The 21,954-nt window shown below is 47.7% G+C and overlaps 1 protein-coding gene across 24 annotated transcripts in view; it reads right to left on the bottom strand.

Annotated features, from left to right (window-relative positions):
• DAG1 (dystroglycan 1) overlaps positions 1-21,954 on the bottom strand; it is a 75,093-nt gene that overhangs the window by 49,292 nt on the left and 3,847 nt on the right. For 7 of the 24 annotated variants that reach the window (XM_045386268.3, XM_074032207.1, XM_074032198.1 and 4 more), the window contains exon 2: positions 19,495-19,551. The exons of 8 other annotated variants lie outside the window; for them this stretch is intronic. The gene's annotated coding sequence lies outside the window, so the exon portion shown is untranslated. Of the gene's footprint in view, positions 1-4,473; positions 4,577-19,494; positions 19,552-21,954 lie in introns of those variants that run through there. 9 more of the 24 variants (XM_045386266.3, XM_074032205.1, XM_045386267.3 and 6 more) reach the window with 2 other exon arrangements.

Here is a 21,954-nt window from a genome sequence, read left to right as displayed (position 1 = left end):
AGCAGATTAAGGCCACCACTGAGGCCGGGCGCGGTGGCTCAAGCCTGTAATCCCAGCACTTTGGGAGGCCGAGACGGGTGGATCACGAGGTCAGGAGATCGAGACCATCCTGGCTAACACAATGAAACCCCGTCTCCACTAAAAATACAAAAAAATTAGCCGGGCGTGGTGGCGGCGCCTGTAGTCCCAGCTACTCGGGAGGCTGAGGCAGGAGAATGGCGGGAACCCGGGAGGCGGAGCTTGCAGTGAGCCGAGATCGCGCCACTGCACTCCAGCCTGGGCAACAGAGCGAGACTCCGCCTCAAAAAAAAAAAAAAAAAGGGCCACCACTGAAAAGTACCTTGGAGCTGCTACTCCCCCTCCCCATCCAGTACTTAGAAATATATAAATTACAACAGCACCCTTTTGATAAGATGAAGATCTCCTGCATTTATCCCTTTTTAAATTTTCCTTTAAAGATACAGGGTCTCACTCCGTCACCTGGGCTGGAGTGCAGTGACACAATGATGGCTCACTGCAGCCTCGCCCTCCCAGGCTCAAGTGATCCTCCCACCTCAGCTTCCCAAATAGCTGGGATTACAAGCATAACACCACCACACTTGGCTAATTTTTTATCTTTTGTAGAGATGGGGCCTCACCATGTTGCCCAGGCTGGTCTCAAATTCCTGGGCTCAAGCAATTCTCCCACCTCAGCCTCCTAAAATGCTGGGATTATAGGCATAAGCCACCACATTCAGTCCAAATCATTATTTCAACTGGGAGCTAACTATTTAAAGATCTTATTTTGTAAATAAAAGATTTATGTCTTGTAGTTGTGTATCTGTCCAGTGAATCTTACATCAAAAGTTCTGTGGTCTTAAGAATAGACTTGGGGCCAGGCCAGGTACGGTGGCTCAGGCCTGTAATCCCAGCAATTTAGGAGGCCAAGGGGGGCAGATCACAAGGTCAGGAGTTCAAGACCGGCCTGACCAATATGGTGAAACCCCATCTCTACTAAAAATACAAAAATTAGCTGGGCTAGGAGGCCCATGCCTGTAATCCCAGTTACTCAGGAGGCTGAGGCAGAATTGCTTGAATCTGGGAGGCAGAGGTTGCAGTGAGCCGAGAACACACCACTGCATTCCAACCTGGGCAAAAGAATGAGACTCTGTCTCAAAAAAAAAAGAAACAAGGCCGGGCGCGGTGGCTCACGCCTGTAATCCCAGCACTTTAGGAGGCCGAGGCTGGCGGATCACAAGGTCAGGAGATCGAGACCACGGTGAAACCCCGTCTCTACTAAAAATACAAAAAGTTAGCCTGGCGCGGTGGCAGGCGCCTGTAGTCCCAGCTACTCAGGAGGCTGAGGCAGGAGAATGGCGTGAACCCGGGAGGCGGAGCTTGCAGTGAGCCGAGATTGCGCCACTACACTCCAGCCTAGGGGACAGAGCAAGACTCCGTCTCAAAAAAAAAAAAAAAAAAAGAAACAAAAAACAAACTTGGGTGGGAGCGGTGGCTCATGCCTGTAATCCCAACGTTTCGGGTGGCTGAGGCAGGAGGATCACTTAAGCCCAGGAGTTTGAGACCAGTTCTGGCAACATAGTGGGACCCCATCTCTATTAAAAACAGAAAAAAAATGCCGGGTACGGTGGCTTACGCCTGTAATCCCTGACTTTGGGAGGCCGAGGCAGGGGGACCACCTGGGTCAAGAGTTCGAGACCAACCTGGCCAGATGGGTGAAACCCCGTCTCTACTAAAAAAAATACAGAAATTAGCTGAGCATGATGGCAGGCACCTGTAATCTCAGGTACTCGGGAGGCTGAGGCAGGAGAATCGCTTGAGCCGGGGAGGTGTAGGTTGCAGTGAGCCGAGATGTCGCCACTGCACTCCACCCTGGGCAACAGAATGAGATTCTGTCTCAAAAAAATAAATAAATAATAAAAATAGAAAAAAATTAGCTGGCCATGGTGGTGTGTGCCAGTAGTCACAGCTACTCAGGAGGCTGAGGCAGGAGGATTGCTTGAGCCCAGGAGATCAAGGCTGTAGTGAGCTATGATCATGCCACTGTACACCAGCCTGGGCAACAGAGTGAGATCCTGTCTCTAAAATAAGAGGGGAAAAAAAAGGCCGGGCACAGTGGCTCACACTTGTAATCCCAGCATTTTGGGAGGCTGAGGTGGGCAGATCACTTGAGGTCAGGAGTTGGAGACAAGCCTGACCAACACAGAGAAACCCTGTCTCTACTAAAAGTACAAAAATAACCCAGGCATGGTGGTACACACTTGTAATCCCAGCTACTTAGGAGGCTGAAGCAGGAGAATCACTTGAACCTGGGAGAGCAAGACTGTCTCAAAAAAAAAAAAAAAAAAGAAAGAAATGAACAGTGACATGAATGTATTACACCACATTGAATAAGTTATTAATATGAATATAAATAACCAATTAATGAGTAAACATAGGAGATGAGAAAAGCTCTTCCTTACAGTAAGGTGACAACAAATGCAGAAGGACTAATGGACTCAGAAGCATCATTGAATGCTGAAGATAGAGGGTCAAAATTTGATGAGGAAAGCAACAGGATATTTACATAGTCTCAAGTGTTCCCCCCATAAATGACTTATTAATTACAAAGGAGAAAATATCAACTTTTCATGGAGAAAACTGCCAAGTGTCTCTTTAATCAGAGTTGATCATCAAAACAAACCTGCACCTTGTGCCTACTCATATGGCAATACCAAAGATGTACTGGGACAACTGAGACAAAGTGAATATGGACTGTAGATTAGATAACAGTATTCGGCCAGACATGGTGGCTCATGCCTGTAATCCCAGCACTTTGGGAGGCTAAAGTGGGCAGATCACTTGAGCTCAGGAGTTTGAGACCAGCCTGGGCAACATGGCAAAACCCCGTCTATACAAAAATCAGCCAGGCATGGTGGTGTGCACCCATAGTCCCAGCTACTCAAGAGGCTGAGGGAGGACGGCTTGAGCCTAAGAGGTGAAGGCTGCAGTAAGCTGAGACTGCACCACTGCACTCCAGCCTGGGCGATAGAGCCAGACCTTGTCTCAAAAAATAAAATAAAAATAACAGAACAGTATTCTACTAGTCTTAAATTTCCTGATGTTGATAGCTATACTGTGATTATGTAATATAATATTCTCATCCTTAGGAAATACACAGTTAAGAATTTAGGAGGGCTGGGCACGGTGGCTCACGCCTGTAACCCCAGCACTTTGGGAGGCCAAGAAGGGCAGATCACATGAGGTCAGGAGTTAGAGACCACCCTGGCCAACGTGGCGAAACCTGTCTCTACGAAAAATACAAAAATTAGGTGTGGTAGTGTGTGCCTGTAGTCCCAGCGACTCAGGAAGACTGTGGCAGGAAAATCGCTTGAATCTGGGAGCTGGAGGTTGCAGTGAGCCAAGATCGTGCCACTGCACTCCAACCTGGACAACAGAGTGAGACTCCATCTCAAAAAAAAAAAAAAAAAAAAAAGAATTTAGGAGTAGGCCAGGTGTTGTGGCTCACGTCTGTAATCCCAGCACTTTGGGAAGCTGAGGCGGGCAGATAGCTTGAGCTGAGGAGTTTGAGACCAGCCTGGGCAACAGGCTGGTCTCAAACCCCGTCTCTACAAAAAAATACAAAATTAGGCCAGCATGGTAACCTGCACCTGTAGTCTCAGCTACTCTGGAGGGAGGCTAAGGCAGGAAGATCACTCAAGCCTGGGAGGTGGAGGTGGCAATAAGCCGAAATCTCATCACCGCTCTCCAGCCTAGGCAACAGATCAAGACCCTATCTCCAAAAAAAAAAAAAAAAAAAATGTAGGGGTAAAGAGATATGATCTCTGTCAATTACTCACAGATGGTTCAGAAAAAAAGATATAGATAGAAAAGAGAATGACAGAGCAAACACAGCAAAATGTAAACAAATGGTGACTCCAGAGTATTTGGGAGTTTCTTGAATTATTCTTGCAATTTTTCTGTAAATTTAAAGTTACATTAAAAAAAATTTTTTTTTTTTTTTGAGACGGAGTCTTGCTCTTTCACCCAGGCTAGAGGGCAGTGGCGCAATTTCGGCTCACTGCAAGCTCCTACTCCCAGGTTCACATTATTCTCCTGCCTCAGCCGCCCGAATAGCTGGGACTACAAGCGCCTGCAACCAAGTCCGGCTAGTTTTTTTTTATATTTTTAGTAGAGACGGGGTTTCACCGTGTTAGCCAGGATTGTCTCTATCTCCTGACCTCGTGATCCGCCCGCCTCGGCCTCCCAAAGTGTTGAGATTACAGGCGTGAGACATGGCGCCCCAAATTTTTAGAAGTTACTAAAATAGCCGGCCACGGTGGTAAGAGAAAGGAATACGGGTCATGGTCCAAGTCCCCTCTCAGGATGTCCGTGCCAAAGCAGGTCTATGCACTGACAATTGTGAAGCAAAGTCAGCAGGTAAGCTCTGTTATCTGTGATAGCTATATAACCCTCGCCCCACCCCACCCCACTTACCTCAAACCCCAGCGCTTTGTCCAGTAGGAATCTGGATTTCAGGCACTAATCCCCCAGACAGCATGATTCAAAACACATACCCCACCAGGTCCCAAGCTCTCCCAAGTTTACGAAGGGAAGTGAGGATATTTCAAAAGTATTTTCCTCTAGCAACATTACAAACACAAAATATACCAAAAAAAGGATTGTTTGTTTTAAAAGTGACTTGGGTTATAATGGAAGAAAATGTTACACTAGGGCCCAAAATTACTACATTGAGCTATATTTACTTAATATTAAAAATAGATTCTATCTTCCCTTCCCAGGAACCTTCCCTCCTAAAGCAAAAAAAACCCAAATCAGACCATTACCAAGTTCAGAGGTCCCAGAGCTAAGGGCAAAATGTGGGCAGGCTGCATCCGGTGTTTCCCAGTATCTGATTCCCTACTATTGGTTCCCACTATCTCACAATGATGTCATCAGCTGTCTGGTCCTCCCCTTTGACTTAATGCAATAAAAGTAATTCACGGGCCAGGCACGGTGGCTCACACCTGTAATCCCAGAACTATGGGAGGCAGAGGGGGGCGGATCACTTGAGGTTGGGAGTTCGAGACCAGCCCAACCAACATGGAGAAACCCCTTCTCAAATGAAAATACAAAATTAGCCAGGCATGGTGGCACATGCCTGTAATCCCAGCTATTCGGGAGGCTGAGGCAGGAGAATCGCCTGAACCTGGGAGGCGGAGGTTACGGTGAGCCGAGATCGCGCCATTGCACTCCAGCCTGGGCAACAAGAGCAAAACTGTGTCTCCAAGAAAAAAAAAAAGGCCAGGCGCAGTGACTCACGCCTGTAATCCCAGTACTTTGGGAGGCCGAGGCGGGCGGATCACCTGCCAACGAAACCCTGTCTCTACTAAAAATACAAAAATTAGTGGAGTGTGGTGGCATGTGCCTGTAATCCCAGCTACTCAGGAGGCTGAGGCAGGAGAATCACTTGAACCCAGGAGGTGGAGGTTGCAGTGAGCCAAGATCATGCCATTGCACTCGAGCCTGGGCAACAAGAGTGAAACTCTGTCTCAAAAAAAAAAAAAAAAAAAGTAATTAACATGGAGGTAAAATAAATTCCAACACCACACTAGGACACAAGTGAAAAGCAGGTCTCCTTCCCAGGTCCTCAGGTGAGCAGACTGACTTTCCTCAGTAGGTCTCCACATATGACACATTGAATGTGTATCTCTAAACACATAAACAAGCACATCTCTTTTTATTTCATTCTTAATGTTCAAATGAAACCAAATTCTTCAAAACTGTTCCTTTTTTTGCCAGGCATAGTGGCTCACAACTGGTGGGCGGATCACAAGGTCAGGAGTTCGAGGCCAGCCTGGCCAACATGATGAAACACCGTCTCTATTAAAAATACAAAAAAGGCCGGGCGCGGTGGCTCAAGCCTGTAATCCCAGCACTTTGGGAGGCCGAGACGGGCGAATCACGAGGTCAGGAGATCGAGACCATCCTGGCTAACACGGTGAAACCCCGTCTCTACTAAAAAATACAAAAACTAGCCGGGCGAGGTGGCGGGCGCCCGTAGTCCCAGCTACTCAGGAGGCTGAGGCAGGAGAATGGCGTAAACCCGGGAGGCGGAGCTTGCAGTGAGCTGAGATCTGGCCACTGCACTCCAGCCTGGACGACAGAGCCAGACTCCGTCTCAAAAAAAAAAAACAAAAAAAAAAAACAAAAAATTAGACGGTCATGGTGGTGCGCGCCTGTAATCCCAGCTACTCAGGTGGCTGAGGCAGGAGAATCGCTTGTTTGGGAAGCAAAGGTTTCAGTGAGCCACGACCGCACCACTGCACTCCAGCATGGGCAACGGAATGAGACTCCGTATCAAAAATAAGTAACTGTTCCTTTTTCTAATTTAGTAGAACTGAGAGACCTCAGCCCTAGTGGGTAGATCCATCTCTTCATTCACCCCTATTGTGTATGGTACATTTAAATGTCTAAATATCCTGCGTATCTTGCTCTCCGGGGTGTTCTCACACTCATCCTTGCCTTCTTCTTAGAACATATCTAAGGATGTAATCCTAGATGTGGAATTGCTGGGTCAAAGGATATGTACATTGGAATTGTTAGATTTGGCAAAACTGTCCTTCAATTTACACCCTCACCTAAAGATACAAACGACTTTTCCCTTATTTTCACTAACATTTAAATATTGTCAAACTATTTCATTAATAACATAAGACGGAAGAGGAAGGAGGTGGGGCAGTTTGAAATAACACGAGACAGCAGTTTGCCCTGCCTTTATTGATTTGATTAACGGGCATGGTGGGCAGCAGATGTCATAAATTCAACCTGGGAGTAATGGTACTTAATAGCCAGTATAATACAGGAGGATGAGCATCTAGACAACTAATGAATCAAAACATGATGTTATGTTTTTCTAGTAAAACTTGAGTACCTCAGGAAAATTGCTATCAAGAATTTATGGGGCTGGCCAGGCGCAGTGGGTCACATCTGTAATCCCAGCACTTTGGGAGGCCGAGGTGGGCAGATCAAGAGGTCAGGAGATCAAGACCATCCTGGCTAACATGGTGAAACCCTGTCTTTACTAAAAATATAAAAAATTAGCCGTATATGGTGGCAGGCGCCTGTAGTCCCAGCTACTCAGGAGGCAGAGGCAGAAGAATTGCTTGAACCCGGGAGGCAGAGGTTGCAGTGAGCCGAGATCACGCCACTGCACTCCAGCCTGGGCGACAGACTGAGACTCCATCTCAAAAAAAAAAAAAAAAAATTATGGGCTAATTACTCCAAATAATAACATATACGTAGTACTGTTGTTGCTTCCATGTGGTTTCCTCCCAGGTATCTCTCTGGACCAAGGCAACTCCTGGGCCAACCCTAAAAGAACTCAGGGCTCAGGGTAGTGAGAACACAGATACAAGTGCTGAGCACACGAAGGGCAGGAAACGGAAGCTAGGGAGTAATTTTGGGTTCTCAAGTCTAACCTTTATACTGTAGTTTCACTGTTCTGGAAAACATTAACCTTTTCTAAATTTATATTGCCAAATCTAAGTTTGTTACTTGTCCTACTACTGAAGACAGGGTCTAAGTTTGTTACTTGTCCTACTGCTGAAGACAGGAGGCCAGCTGTTCTATAGGTTGCACCCTCCAGGGCCTTGGTGTACTGGGGGTAGAACCGTCTGTCCTAGGCCAGTGCCGCCATCTGGGATAGACAGGCATGTGCCTAGGCAGAGAGGAAGAACCCCATCTCTACAAAAAATACAAAATTCTCAATAATTAAAACATCAGGCCAGGCACGGTGGCTCACACCTGTAAATCCCAGCACTTTGGGAGGCCAAGGCAGGTGGATGGCTTGAGCAATCCAGGAGTTCGAGACCAGTCTGAGCAACACAGAGAAACCCCATTATTACTAAAAATACAAAAATTAGCCGGGCGTCGTGGCATGCGCCTGTAATCCCAGCTAATGGTTAAGCTGAGACAGGAGAATCACTTGAACCCGGGAGGCAGAGGATCCAGTGAGCCAAGAGCCAAGATCACACCACTGCACTCCAGCCTGGGTGAGAGAGTGAGACTGAATCTCCAAAAATATATATATATATATGTGTGTGTGTGTGTGTGTGTGTGTATATATCAAATACTATATATCTAACAGTTCACTCTTAGGTATATACCCAGAAGACACTGTCAAGAATATTCATATCCAGCTGAGCGCAGTGGCTCACACCTATAAACCCAACACTTTGGGAGGCCGAGGTGGGCAGATCACCTGAGGTCAGGAGTTCGAGACCAGCCTGGCCAACAGGGTGAAACCGTCTCTACTAAAAATATAAAAATTAGCCAGGCATGGTAATGCACATCTGTAATCCCAGCTACCTGGGAGGCTGAGTTAGGAGAATCACTTGAACCCAGGAGGTGGATGTTGCAGTGAGCCGAGATCATTCTACTACACTCCACAGTGAGACTCTGTCTCAAAAAAAAGAAAAAAAAATACAGTGGTATAAATCTCCCTTGCAGAACACTCATCCCTCCCCTCACCACCCTGGCTTCTGCTGGCAGTCTGACACCCACCCACTCCTACAGGCGGTTCCAGAGCAGTGCCTCCCTAGGCCTCTCCCAGAACACAGCCCATGCCTCCCTGACTCTGGAATTCCTTACATTCTCTTCCTAAAGGACAACCCTCAGAAAGCTTGAATTCAAAACAAGAAAATAGACTGGGCATGGTGGTTCACACCTGTAATCCCACCACTTTGGAAGGCTGAGGCGAGAGGATCACTTGAGGCTAGGAGTTTGAGACTAGCCTGGGCAACATAACAAGACCCTGTCTCTACAAAAGAGAAAGAAAAAAAATAGGCTGGCATGGTGGCACACGTCTGTAGTTCCAGCTTTGCAGAAGGCTGAGGCAGGAGGATTGCTTAAGCCCAGGAATTCAGGCTGCACTAAGCCATGATCATGCCACTGCACTCCAGCCTGGGGGACAACAGTGAGATTTTGTCTCAAAAAAAAAAAAAAGAAAAAGAAAACAAAACCTGGTCTACCACCTGAGGTCTAAGCAACCTAAGTGGACATAAAGATGAAAAAATCTGAATTTGGCTTCAAAATTATTTAAGTATTTACAAAAATGAAATTAAATGTGAAATAATAGCAAAACGAACAAAAATACTGCAGGCACATGTTAAGTGTCCTAGTACTAGGGAAAGGCTTGATAAATTCTGGTATACTACATGACACTTTCTCTTGGGGCAAATTCCACCTCAAAGACTCAGGCCAGGGTTTCAGGGTCGTTACAACAAAGATAAAGGTCAGACACGACCATGGCCTTTTGTCTCCAAAAGGTTGCAGTGAGCTGAGATCGCACCACTGCACTCCAGCCTGGGCGACAGAACAAGACTCCGTTCTCATAGCGCCAGCCAATCACGCAGTGGCTCTGTCTCTCAGGTGAGCACTGAGTTACCCTCACAAAAGACACAGGCTTGGGCTGCCTACCAAATTTCAGGGCAAGCTGGAGTAGGGTCTGCACACAAGAAAGACAAGACCAGCTGACAAGTTCCTGGGCATGGAGTCTGAGACCATCCTACAATTAATCAACATTCTGCCCCTCCAAGTGCTCAAAACTTCAGCCACCTGCCAGCATAGCAGCAGCACTAGCAGTGAACACACATCCTATCCTGTAAGGCAAGTCTCTCTACCCAGAGCTTGAGACCAGCAGGTGAGGCCATGACCACAGCCCACAGAGCCTTCCATATTCACCTCAGCCCACCCGGCTTGATAACATAGATATGAAAAAGACTCAATTCCAGCTGTGCTAACTTCTCAATTTCTGGGCTATGCCCTACAGGGAGAAACAAGGAACTGCTTTAAAATAGCATTCAAACACAGAAAAAGTTTTTAAACCGAAAAATCATAGGACAGAGTTTGAGGCAACCATTTAAAAATCAAGAGTGGGGCTGGGTACGGTGGCTCATGCCTGTAATCCCAGCTCTTTAAGAGGCTGAGGCAGGCAGATCACTTGAAGTCAGGAGTTCGAGACCAGCCTGGCCAACATGGCGAAACTCTGTCGCTACTAAAAATTTAAAAATTAGCTGGACGTGGTGGCGGGTGCCTATAATTCCAGTTACTCGGGAGGCTGAGGAAGGAGAATCATTTGAACCTGGGAGGCACAGGTTGCAGAGAGCTAAGATTGCGCCATTGCACAACAGCCTGTGCGACAAGACCAAAACTCCGTCTCAAAAATATATAAATAAATAAATAAGATCAAAATAAAATAGGCCAGGCACAGTGGCTCACACCTGTAATCCCAGAACTCTGGGAGGCCGAGACGGGTGGATCACCTGAGGTCAGGAGTTTGAGACCAGCCTGGCCAACATGGTGAAACCCCGTCTCTACCAAAATTACAAAAATTAGCTGGGCATGGTGGCAGGCATCTGCAAGCCCAGCTACTCGGGAGGCTGAGGCAGGAGAATTGCTTGAACCCAGGAGGCAGAGGTTGTAGTGAGCTGAGATTGTGCCACTGTACTCCTGCCTGGGTGACAAGAGTGAAACTCTGTCACAAAAAAAAAATTTTGGCCGGGCGCGGAGGCTCAAGCCTGTAATCCCAGCACTTTGGGAGGCCAAGACAGGCAGATCACAAGGTCAGGAGATCGAGACCATCCTGGCTAACACGGTGAAACACCGTCTCTACTAAAAAATACAAAAAACTAGCCGGGCGAGGTGGCGGGCGCCTGTAGTCCCAGCTACTCGGGAGACTGAGGCAGGAGAATGGCATGAACCCGGGAGGCGGAGCTTGCAGTGAGCCGAGATCCAGCCACTGCACTCCAGCCTGGGTGACAGAGCGAGACTCCGTCTCAAACAAAAAAAAAAAAAAAAAAAAATTAGCCAGGCGTGGTGGCAGGTGCCTGTAGTCCCAGCTACTCCGGGGGCTGAGGCAGGAGAATTGCTTGAATCTGGGAGGCGGAGGTTGCAGTGAGCAGAGATTGTGCCACTGCACTACAGCCTGGGTGACAAGAGCAAGACTCCATCTCAAAAAAAAAAAAAAAAAAAAAAAAAAGCAGCAATGGCTTCCTGAGCTCCCAGCCCCTTGGCACCCAGTGATCACAGCAAACTGGACACAGAGACCACAGTAAGCCTGACACTGAGGCAGAAGACTGTGCCTTTGGGCACAGCCCACAATGGGCCCCATTCTCCCTGGAAGCCCATAGCAGGATGGAAGTGGGGAGGCCAGGACATTCCTCCACCCCCTCACACAGATGTAAAGGGCACATGCAGCTCAGGGCAGCAGAGCCCTCCACAGGAAGAAAGCATACGGAGCCATTTTCATCTCCAGCTATTAGAATCAAAAGGAGACCCTCTCCTCCAAAATAACAGAAGTACCATATGATCAAATCAGGTAATCAGATGACCTACATAGGAGATCCCTCCCTAGTCAGCAATGGTCAACTAGAAGGGAAAAAGGCTCAGGGCTCTGAAGAGACGGGGGACCCCACAGGACCTGTCAGGTTAGGACTGGCACTATGAGCAGAAGAACCAACGTCTCCTGCTAAGATTTCCTCCCTACATGAAAGAATCTGGTCAGTTTCTAAACTACTTTTAAAACTGGAAAAAGCACATCCTCAGACTTACAATGTTTTAGGACTATACTGCTGACCCTTCTGACAAAATATTATTCTATTTTCTAGGTAAGCAGATGCAACAGCTGGTAGCACAAACCCAAAGCAGGAGAGAGTGAGACAGGAATCCTACTGTTATCTATTTGTGACTTTAATGAATTCTATTTTTAGGTCTTTAATAAAGAGCCTCTCTTCTAGTCTCTTCCTACCAAATTTCTCCACTCAGGCGATTCAATCATTCCAACACTGCTCAAAAGTCTAAAAATATAAGACACTTCTGGGCTGGGCGTAGTGGCTCACCCCTATAATTCCAACACTTTAGGAGGCTGAGGCAGGAGGATCCAGCCTGGGCAACATAGCCAAGACCTCATCGCTACAAAAAAATTAAAAAATTAGCTGGGCATAGTGGCACATGCTAGTAGTCCCAGCTACTCAGGAGGCTGAAGTGGGAGGATTGCTTGACCCCAGGAGGTCAAGACTGCAGTGAGCTATGATTATGCCACCACATTCCAACCTAGGCAACAGGGCAAGACCCTGCCTGTCAAAAAACAAAGAAAACACAATTTCTTCAATCATACCTCACATAAGAGGTAGAACTTCCTCATTTTCTCCAAGACTTAGAATCTACCCCCTGCTCGGCCGGGCGCGGTGGCTCAAGCCTGTAATCCCAGCACTTTGGGAGGCCGAGACGGGCGGATCATGAGGTCAGGAGATCGAGACCATCCTGGCTAACACGGTGAAACCCCGTCTCTACTAAAAAATACAAAAAAACTAGCCGGGCGCGGTGGCGGGCGCCTGTAGTCCCAACTACTCGGGAGGCTGAGGCAGGAGAATGGCGTGAACCCGGGAGGCGGAGCTTGCAGTGAGCTGAGATCCGGCCACTGCACTCCAGCCTGGGCGGCAGAGCGAGACTCCGTCTCAAAAAAAAAAAAAAAAAAAATCTACCCCCTGCTCAAGGGCTACTCATCGGACTGGTCTCCAATATAAAAAATCCTAGAAGGCAAGGTATCCTTGACCTCCCCAGAGGTCAGGGCAGATTGGACATAAAGATGACCTACAGGCCGGGTGCAGTGGCTCACGCCTATAATCCCAGCACTTTAGAAGGCCAAGGAGGGCAGATCACCTGAGGTCAGCAGTTCGAGACCAGCCTGACCAACATGAAGAAACCCCATCTCTACTAAACATATAAAAATTAGCCAGGCGTGGTGGCGCATGGTGTATCGTTCCAGTTACTTGGGAGGCCGTGGCAGGAGAATCACTTGAACCGAGGAGGGGAAGGTTACAGTGAGCTGAGATCACACTATTGCACTCCAGCCTGGGCAACAAGACTGAAACTCTGTCTCAAAAGAAAAAAAAAAAAAAAAGATGACCCACCAGCCCAAGCAGGAGTGTTTACAGGACATTTACAGTAATCAGATGCATGTTTTATGGAAACATTCCATAGTAAAATTAGGGCCCAGAAAATGGATGGTACCCAGGTTCTGATTAATAGCCAAATAAAAAGGAAATCTTATTTGGAATTCCATTATTGACTACATCATTTTTCTTGGCAAAAGCTGGCTAGAGAATCAATCCACCCCTGGAGAACAACTGAGCTAATTAACAGAGGTGTTTATGACAACCAAGGCAGAACTGGTTCACTTCTGCCATAGACAGCCTTGGGAATCTTAAGTAAATTTCCCATCAACCCCTAGGATGCCTGCGGGAAAATGTTCCCAGAACAGTGAAGAGGCTAAACAGAGATACCTGCAAAATCAAAAGAATTTAATTCCAATTCCACTACTCTGTTTTAATACATTTACAAACTCTTCCCTCGGTATCCATGAGGCATTGGTTCCAGGATACCAAAATCCACAGATGCTCAAGTCCCTTATATAAAATGGTGTAATATTTGCAAATAATGTACGAACATCTAATGTAAATGGTATGAAAATAGTTGTTATAACGTTTAGGAAATGATGACAAGGAAAAAGTTTATTCATGTTTCACACAGATGCAGCCATCCTTTTTTCCCAAATATTTTCAATCCACAATTGGATGAATCCACAGATGTGGAACCCACAGATACAGAAAACTGTGTACCGATTAGGAGAAAGAACTCTGTAAGAGGTGCTTGTTTGTAGATTCTCATACTTAATATACAAAAACAACATCCACAGAAATGAAGAGTAAATGCCAAAACAGAGAACCAAGCTGGGCACTGGCTACTGTTTCCCTGAATACGACATATCCTTCCAAGTGCTTCATTCATCCTTGAGCTCCCCACAACTGGCACACTCCCCTATACTTAGGGTATCCAAGGGCCGTGACTGCCTCAGCAAGAATGAATCGGCCGGGCGCGGTGGCTCAAGCCTGTAATCCCAGCACTTTGGGAGGCCGAGGCGGGTGGATCACGAGGTCAGGAGATCGAGACTATCCTGGCTAACATGGTGAAACCCCGTCTCTACTAAAAATACAAAAAACTAGCCAGGCGTGGTGGCGGGCGCCTGTAGTCTCAGCTACTTGGGAGGCTGAGGCGGGAGAATGGCGTGAACCCGGGAGGCGGAGCTTGCAGTGAGCCGAGATCACGCCACTGCACTCCAACCTGGGAGACACAGCGAGACTCCGTCTCAAAAAAAAAAAAAAAAAAGAATGAATCTGTGGCTGCTGATGCCCCCAAGGGCAGGGAACACTGAGACTAGGTCTCTACGTGGCTATAAATATCACAAATCCATGCAAGTCACAGAAAAAGGACTATAGAAAACGTGCACAATACTTAAAAATAAAAATCATTACAAATCTGCCTTACTTGACATTGATAAATGTGCTTCTACAAAATTGTAAATCACAAGTCACTTCTTATGATACTAAAACCTCTTTTAAAAAACTTTATGCAGAGATGTTAATTGCAACATTATCTATTACAACCAAAGTAAGAAATAACCTCTTTCCTGTAGGAGATAGCTAAAACAAATAATAAGAAAAAAAATAACAAAAAAAGAACCAAACTGTCTAAGAACTAGGGACAGACTAACCATTAGAAATGTTATATTCGCTGAGCACAGTGGCTCACGCCTGTAACCCCAGCACTTTGGGAGGCCAAGGCAGATGGACCACAAGGTCAGGAGATCGAGACCATCCTGGCTTACATGGTGAAGCCCCATCTCTACTAAAAATACAAAAAATTAGCCGGGCGTGGTGGCGGGCGCCTGTAGTCCCAGCTACTCAGGAGGCTGAGGCAGGAGAATAGCATGAACCTGGGAGGTGAGGCTTGCAGTGAGCCAAGATCACGCGACTGTACTCTGGCCTGGGCGACAGAGAGAGACTCTGTCTCAAAAAAATAAAAAGAAAAGAAAAAAATGTTATATTCAGGGCTGGGCGTGGTGGCTCACGCCTGTAATTCCAGCACTTTGGGAGGCTGAGGTGGGCAGATCATTTAAGGTCAGGAGTTCGAGACCAGCCTGACCAACATGGAGAAACCCCATCTCTACTAAAAATACAAAATTAGCCAGGTGTGATGGCACACGCCTGTAATCCCAGCTACTCGGGAGGCTGAGGCAGGAGAATGGCGTGAACCCAGGAGGCAGAGGTTGCAGTAAACTGAGATTGCACCATTGCACTCCAGCCTGGGCAACAAGAGCAAAACTCCATCTCAAACAAAAAAAGAAATGTTGGCCGGGCGCGGTGGCTCACGCCTGTAATCCCAGCACTTTGGGAGGCCGAAGCGGGCGGATCACAAGGTCAGGAGATCGAGATCACGGTGAAACCCCGTCTCTACTAAAAATACAAAAAATTAGCCGGGCGCGGTTGTGGGCGCCTGTAGTCCCAGCTACTCGGGAGGCTGAGGCAGGAGAATGGCGTGAACCCGGGAGGCGGAGCTTGCAGTGAGCCGAGATCGCGCCACTGCACTCCAGCCCGGGCTGGGCGACAGAGCGAGACTCCGTCTCAAAAAAAAAAAAAAAAAAAAGAAAGAAATGTTATATTCAGGCCAGCATGGGGGCTCACGCCTGTAATCCCAGCACTTCGGGAGACCAAGATGGGTGGGATCACCTGAGTTCAGGAGTTCGAGGCCAGACTGGCCAACATGGTGAAACCTAGTCTCTACTGAATATAAAAAAATTAGCTGGGTGTGGTAGCACGCGCTTGTAGTTCCAGCTATTCAGGAGGCTGAGATAGGAGAATCACTTGAATCCAGCAGGTGACGGCTGCAGTGAGCAGAGATCAAGCTACTGCACTCCAGTCTGGGCAACAGAGAGAGACTCTGTCTCAAAAAAAAAAAAAAAATCTATACTCAAACTTGGTAAAAACATTGCCAAGGGCCATCTTTGGAGGAGACCCAGGAATCGGGGGAATCACAAATGCCTCTGGAAAGGCGAACCACAGGCTAAGAGGATAGATGGAAGGAAGGTTTCTTTCCCTCCTTTGTATAATCCTTTTGAACTTTTAATTAAGTTTGTACCATGTGTTGTATTCCCTATTTACAGAAAAAAAAAAACAGGATGGGGGCTGGGCGCAGTGCCTCACACCTGTAATCCCAGCACTTTGGGAGGCCAAGATGGGAGGATCACGAGGTCAGGAGATCAGCCTGGCTAACACAGTGAAACCCCATCTCTACTGAAAACACAAAAACTTAGCTCAGCGTGGTGGCGGGCACCTGTAATCCCAGCTACTCAAATAGGCTGATGCAGGAGAATCGCTTGATCCCAGGAGGCAGAGGTTGCAATGAGCTGAGATTACGCCATTGCACTCCAGCCTAGGCAACAGTGCGAGATTCCATTTAAAAAAAAAAAAAAAAAGGCCGGGCGCGGTGGCTCAAGCCTGTAATCCCAGCACTTTGGGAGGCCGAGACGGGCGGATCACGAGGTCAGGAGATCGAGACCATCCTGGCTGACACGGTGAAACCCCATCTCTACTAAAAAATACAAAAAAAAACTAGCCGGGCGAGGTGGCGGGCGCCTGTAGTCCCAGCTACTCAGGAGGCTGAGGCAGGAGAATGGCGTGAACCCGGGAGGCAGAGCTTGCAGTGAGCCGAGATCTGGCCACTGCACTCCAGCCTGGGCGGCAGAGCGAGACTCCGTCTCAAAAAAAAAAAAAAAAAAAGGGAAGGGGAATAAGGGATTTTTCCTTTTTCTTTTTTTTTTCTTTTTGAGCCAGGGTCTCACTTTGTCACCGATGCTGGAGTGCAGTGGCGTGATTTGCTGTGACGAAAGCTCACTGCAGCCTCAAACTCCTAGGCTAAGGCCCACTGGCTCACATCTGTAATCCAGCAGTTTGTGAGGCTGAGGTAGGTGGATCGCTTAAGCTCAGCAGTTCCGGATTAGCCTGGGCAACATGGCAAAATCCTGTCTCTACAAAAAAAATTTTTTTTTTTTTTTTTTTTTTGAGACGGAGTCTGGCTCTGTCACCCAGGCTGGAGTGCAGTGGCGCGATCTCGGCTCACTGCAAGCTCCGCCTTCCGGGTTTACGCCATTCTCCTGTCTCAGCCTCCCGAGTAGCTGGGACTACAGGCGCCCGCCACCTCGCCCGGCTAGTTTTTTGTATTTTTTTAGTAGAGACGGGGTTTCACCGTGTTAGCCAGGATGGTCTCGATCTCCTGACCTCGTGATCCGCCCGTCTCGGCCTCCCAAAGTGCTGGGATTACAGGCTTGAGCCACCGCGCCCGGCCTTTTTTTTTTTTTTTTTTGAGACAGAGTCTCACTCTGTCATTGCCCAGGCTGGAGTGCAGTGGCCAGATCTCAGCTCACTGCAAGCTCCGCCTCCCAGGTTCATGCCATTCTCCTGCCTCAGCCTCCCGAGTAGCTGGGACTACAGGCACCCGCCACTTCGCCCGGCTAGTTTTTTGTATTTTTTAGTAGAGACGGGGTTTCACCATGTTAGCCAGGATGGTCTCGATCTCCTGACCTTGTGATCCGCCCGTCTCGGCCCCCCAAAGTGCTGGGATTACAGGCTTGAGCCACCGCGCCCGGCCTCTACAAAAAATTTTAAAAAATAATAAAGATAAAAATAAAAACTCTTGGGCTCAAAAGATCCCCCCACCTCAGCTTCCCGAGTAGCTAGGACTACAGGCGCGTGCCACCACACTCAACTAATTTTAATTTTATTTTTTTGTAGAGACAGGGTCTCTCTCTGTTGCCCAAGTTAGTCTCAAACTCCTGACTTCAAGTAATCCTCCCGCCTTGGCCTCCCAAAGTGCTGGGATTATAGGCATGAGATCCGCCTCCTTTTCTTTTTTCTTTCCACCATTTTTTTTTTTTTTTTTTTTTTTTGAGACATAGTCTCACTCCATCGCCCAGGATGGAGTGCAGCAGCACAATCTCGGCTCACTGCAACCTCTGCCTCCCAGATTCAAGATTCAAGCAATTCTCCTGCCTCAGCCTCCCAAGTAGCTGGGATTACAGGTGCACACTACCATGCCTGGCTACTTTTTGTATTTTTAGTAGAGACGGGGTTTTACCATGTTGGCCAGGCTGGTCTCGAACTCCTGACCTCAAATGATGTACCCATCTCGGCCTCCCAAAGTGCTGGGAGTACAGGTGTGAGCCACTGCGCCCAGCCCTTTTCTTTCCACTTATTTCTTGAGATGGAGTTTCACTCTTGTTGCCCAGGCTGTAGTGGGATGGCGGGATCTCGGCTCACTGCAACCTCCACCTCCCAGGTTCAAGTGATTCTCCTTTCTCAGCCTCCCAAGTAGCTGGGATTACAGGTACCTGTCACCACGCCCAGATAATTTTTGTATTTTTAGTAGAGACAGGGTTTCACCGTGTTGGCCAGGCTGGTCCAAAATTCCTGACCTCAGTTGATCCGTGCACATCTGCCTCCCAAAGTGCTGGGATTATAGGCATGAGCCACCGCACCCGGCCTCTTTCCACTTTTATCTTCCACACTACTTAAATATACGTATTATCCAATAGAGCTTTTCCACCGCTATTAATGTTTTAAAATTCTAAGTCAGGTGCGGTGGCTCATGTCTATTAATCCCAGCACTTTTTGAGAGGCTGAGGTGGGAGGATCGTTTGAGCCCAGGGGTTTCAGATCAGCCTGGACAACATAGTGAGATCCCATCTCCACAAAAAGTTAAAAAAATTAGCCGGGCATGGTGACATGCCCCTGTAGTCCCAGCTACTTGAGAGGCCAAGGTGGGAGGATAGCTTGAGCCTAGGAAGTCGAGGTCTGTAGTGAGCTGTAATCATGCCACTGCACTCCAGCATGGGTGACAGACGGAGATCCTGTCTCAAAAACAAATAAATAAGCTGGGCACAGTGTCTCATGCCTGTAATCCCAGCACTTTGGGAGGCCAAGATGGGCGGATCACCTGAGGTCGGGAGTTCAAAACCAGCCTGACCAACATGGAGAAACCCCGCCTCTACTAAAAAATACAAAATTAGCTGGGTGTGATGGCGCATGCCTGTAATCCCAGCTACTTGGGAGGCTGAGGCAGGAGAACTGCTTGAACCCAGGAGGCAGAGGGTGCCGTGAGACAAGATCACGCCACTGCACTCCAGCCTGGGCAACACAGCAAGACTCTGTCTCAAAAAAATAAATAAATATAATTCTGTGGTTATCATTTTGGCCAGTATGTGATTATCCCTCAACTTTCTTTTGCAGAAATGTCTCTTTTCTTTTTTTTTTTTTTTTTTGAGACGGAGTCTCGCTCTGTCTCGGAGTGCAGTGGCTTGATCTCAGCTCACTGCAAGCTCCGCCTCCCGGGTTCACGCCATTCTCCTGCCTCAGCCTCCCGAGTAGCTGGGACTACAGGCACCTGCCACCACGCCCAGCTAATTTTTTTATATTTGTAGTAGAGACGGGGTTTCACTGTGTTAGCCGGGATGGTCTTGATCTCCTGACCTCGTGATCCGCCAGTCTTGGCCGCCCAAAGTGCTGGGATTACAGGCATGAGCCACCGCGCCCGGCCAGAAATGTCTCTTTTCAAGTACCTTACCTCACCTTCTAGTGCTAGGCTGCTTTAAAAGCCTTATCTTCCTGGAGAGCAGAGGCCCTGCAGGAAAAGGAGGAAACAATATTGGTGAATGCCCACAACTGAAATAGAATTATACCACACCGACCAACTCCAGAGGAAGTGGGGAATGTCACTGAGTCTCCTGCCCACACCACCAATTAGTCACCCTTCTTTGTCAAAGGTCACAGTAAGAAAATGAAACATATTCTGTACAGTCAATCCAGAACCAAAAATTATAAATAATAAAATTAATTTCAGCGTATTTTAGACAGTGGGTTTTTTTAAAACGATTAGCTCAAAAAGGTATAACTGAGAAGCAAAACCTCAACACTGCAAAACCTCAAACTTGGCTCACTGCAACCTCCACTTGCTGGGTTCAGTCAATTTGCCTACCAAGTAGCTGGGATTACAGGTGCATGCCACCACGCCCAGCTAATTTTTTTATTTTTTTAGTAGAGAAGGGGTTTCACCATGTCGGACAGGTTGGTCTCGAACTCCTGAGCTCAGGTGATCCAACCGGCTCTGCCTCCCAAAGTGCTGGGATTACAGGTGTGAGCCACTGCGCCCGGCCCAAAACCTCAACACCATTAAATGTATCTCATGACAAGCAAGATAAAGACATTTGGTCATAAAAGTAATTTTTTAAATATGCAGCTGATTGTTCCCAGTAGAATCCTGCTTTTAAAACATAAATATAAATTAAGTCAACATACTGCTAAAGTTTGTTCAGATTTAATCACTCCAACACAAAACACAGACCAGCTTCACCAATCATAAACCGACACCCTCGGTTTATGATCCTCTACTAATGCATCTCATCCACCTTCCTACCCTGGATCCTGCGTAAAACCAAGAAAACACTCAGCTATGGCCAGGCGCGGTGGCTCACACCTGTAATCCCAGCACTTTGGGAGGCCGAGGTGGGCAGATCATGAGGTCAGGAGATCAAGACCATCCTAACACGGTGAAACCCCATCTCTACTAAATATACAAAAAAAAAAAAATGGCCGGGCGCAGTGGCTCAAGCCTGTAATCCCAGCACTTTGGGAGGCCGAGACGGGTGGATCACGAGGTCAGGAGATCGAGACTATCCTGGCTAACACAGTGAAACCCCGTCTCTACTAAAAAATACAAAAAACTAGCCGGGCGAGGTGGCGGGCGCCTGTAGTCCCAGCTACTCGGGAGGCTGAGGCAGGAGAATGGCATGAACCCGGGAGGCGGAGCTTGCAGTAAGCTGAGATCCCACCACTGCATTCCAGCCTGGGCGACAGAGCGAGAGTCCGTCTCAAAAAAAAAAAAAAAAAAAAAAAATTAGCCAGGCATGGTGGTGGGTGCCTGTAGTCCCAGCTGCTCGGGAGCCTGAAGCAGGAGAATGGCATGAACCCGGGAGGCAGAGCTTGCAGTGAGCCGAGATTGCACCAATGCACTCCAGCCTGGGTGACTGAGCAAGACTCTGTCTCAAAAAAAAAAAAAGGGGGGGGGGGAGAAAATGCTTAGCTATCAAACCTAAAAAATTGGAAAATAGAGAACCCTATTCATTAAGGCTAAATTAAGCCTTCTGGTTGGTATAATTTTGTAAGCTACTCTAAATTCCTATATATAGAAATTGCTGGCTGGGTGCGGTGGCTCACGCCTGTAATCCCAACACTTTGGGAGGCCGAGGCAGGCAGATCACAAGGTCAGGAGTTCAAGACCAGCCTGACCAACATGGTAAAACCCCATCTTTACTAAAAATACAAAAATTAGCTGGGCGTGGTGGCACATGTCTGTAATCCTAGCTACTTGGGAGGCTGAAGCAGGAGAATCGCTTGAACCCGGGAGGTGGAGGTTGCGGTGAGCCAAGATCGCGCCACTGTACTCCAGCCTGGGCGAAAGAGCGAGACTCCATCTCAAAAAAAAAAGTAGCTGGCCGGGCAAGGTGGCTCACGCCTGTAATCCCAGCACTTTGGAAGGCCGAGGCAGGCGGATCACCTGAGGTCAGGAGTTTGAGACCAGCTTGACCAACATGGAGAAACCCTGTCTCTACTAAAAATACAAAATTAGCCAGGCGTGGTGATGCATATCTGTAATCCCAGCTACTCGGGAGGCTGAGGCAGGAGAATTGCTTGAACCTGGGAGGCGAAGGTTGTGGTGAACCAATATCGCACCATTGCACACCAATCTGGGCAACAAGAGCGAAACTCCATCCTAAAAAAAAAAAAAGAAAAGCCAGACGCGGTGGCTCACGCCTTTAATACTGGCACTTTGGGAGGCCGAGGCAGGCGGATCACAAGGTCAGGAGATTGAGACCATCCTGGTTAACACGGTGAAACCCCATCTCTACTAAAAATACAAAAAAATTAGTCAGGCGTGGTGGCAGGCGCCTGTAGTCCCAGCTACTTGGGAGGCTGAGGCAGGAAAATGGCATGAACCCGGGAAGCGGAGCTTACAGTGAGCTGAGAT

This window comes from Macaca fascicularis, chromosome 2 (assembly GCF_037993035.2).
Source record: "Macaca fascicularis isolate 582-1 chromosome 2, T2T-MFA8v1.1".
Classification (NCBI taxonomy): Eukaryota; Metazoa; Chordata; class Mammalia; order Primates; family Cercopithecidae; genus Macaca; species Macaca fascicularis.
The sequence above is the reverse complement of the archived record's forward strand: the minus strand, read 5'-3'. Positions and strand labels throughout refer to the sequence as shown.